We start from the raw sequence: 2,038 nt of genomic DNA on the forward strand, positions 1-2,038 counted from the left end.
GCCACACACTGTTTTCTACTCAACGTGGCCCCTATTGTGGGTTGAATTTTGTCCCCCGATACTCCCCATCATTCTTTAGAACGTGACTGTCGTTGGAGACTAGGGTCTTTGCGGAAGTGATCAACTTAAAAAGAGGTCAAGGGGTGGGGACAGGGGTTGTCCCAATCCGGGGTGACGTGTCCCACTCAAGGAGCGCTCAGGACACAGGCTGGCATGCAGAGAGGAAGACGAGCCGAAGGTGCTGAAGACGGTGGCTGTTACAGACCACGGGGCCGCGAGGGTTACAGCAAGCACCAGGAGCTGAAAGCAGCCCTGGGAGAGTGCACACAGCTCCGTTAAGGGCTGCCCGGCCCGGGGCCCCAGCCCAAGCTGGTGAGGTGATGCATCACACAGGTGATGCATTTCTGCTGTGTTACACCAGCCAGCTGTGGAACAGAGGCTGTGGCCGACGGGGCCCCTCAACAACACTAAGGGAAGCAGGGCTGGGTCCCCACTCTAGCTTCCAAGGGAGCCCTGAAGATGGGGCAAGGTGCGTAAGGACAGATGAGAACCTGCTTGCTGGGGCTCTCTGGTTGCCTTCTTCCTGGATGTGAATTTCACACCAGGCACACCTGTTTCCACATGTCTCACAACCCTCAGAATAACTCTGTCTTTTTTAATAACTGAAGGATTTATTAATAACCGCCGCGCTGAGGAGTGTGTGTGCGGTGCAGGTGCCCCTCCCCCACGCTCTCCTCTGCCTTCAACCAGATCTGAAAGCGCGACCTCTGGTGGGGGGGGGGCAGCAATCTCAGCTCCTTGCCAGGGCCCCCCGGACAGTTACCGTGGCCTGCCCCCGCCGGCCTTGGGGATTGTGCCCCAGCTCCCCGAGATCTGGGCTGCCCCGGACAGTTACTGTGGCCTGCCCCTGCCCTGCCAAGGGAGAAGTCAGGTCCCACCTGGCCTGTTCTGTGTCTAGTAAGGGCACCCAGTTGGCTTTGTGGTGTGCCTGTTATACCTGGAGGCTTCCAGAGCCCTGGCCCGCACGCCTGGATTCTTCTTGAGGCTAGATTGCTTCTCCAGCTTCTGATTGGCCTAAGATGAAAACCCTAAATCCCAGTCAGGCCCACTCTAGGGAAGCTGAAAGGTTCAGTATCATCCAGCGGTGTCTGTTTCAGGGCATACCTGCCATATCTCTGCACATCCTTCAGCTCTGGGCAAACTGGGATAACTGGTCACCCGAACTCAGAGCGCCCGGTCAGTCCTTTCATTCCTTACTCTTAACCACCAGCAGCACAGCAATCCTGAGAAAAGCCTTAAATGTCTGGAAATGAGACTGAAAGGAACTGAACCAAGGAACTAGGAGGAAAGAGGTTAGACAAGATGGCCAGAACTCCGTCCAGGGCTCCGTCCTAAGGAGATGCGCATTGCCTCCAGTGAAACTTAACAGGTGCTAAGACAGAGAGGCGATTCTTTCTTCTTTTACTCAATCACTAAATATTTCGAATACCCGACTGTTTCTGAGGACGTGCGCAATGTTATTAGGGATGTCAAAAAGCCTGTTTTGAAGGAACTTTCCATCTTCTGGCAACCAGAGCAGGAGAGAACGGCCTGAGGTGGCCACGTCTTGCTCTGGGTTAAGGGAGAGAAAAGTGCGGGGTGTTTTAGACAGCTTCAATATCAACAGATCTATTGCTGACTTGCAGTATCAGTTAATTATTTCAAGTGCCAGTTGGGGTTTTAGTATTTATTGATTATAACTAGGAATTCAGGACAGATACTTCCAAGTCACAGTCTAATTGGATGATGTAGTTTTTTGGTTTTTTGTTTTACATTTACAAGGACAGCTTTACTAGGAAAAGAAGCATGTGTAGAATGGGCTGCTGCTGTTTGCAAAGAGGGAAAGTTTGTGGGGGAAAAAGCACACTTGCATAGTCAGGTGGGCACAGAGCTACCTTCTTCTTTTCTTTTTTTTAAAGATTTATTTTATTTATTCGTACAGAACTGGGGTACAGGCCAGAGATGCGGAGGGTGAGAGGATGCACCAGAGAAGACAGAG

The sequence above is a fragment of the Condylura cristata genome, unplaced genomic scaffold (genome assembly GCF_000260355.1).
Source record: "Condylura cristata isolate star-nosed mole 26May11 unplaced genomic scaffold, ConCri1.0 scaffold00016, whole genome shotgun sequence".
Taxonomy (NCBI): domain Eukaryota; kingdom Metazoa; phylum Chordata; class Mammalia; order Eulipotyphla; family Talpidae; genus Condylura; species Condylura cristata.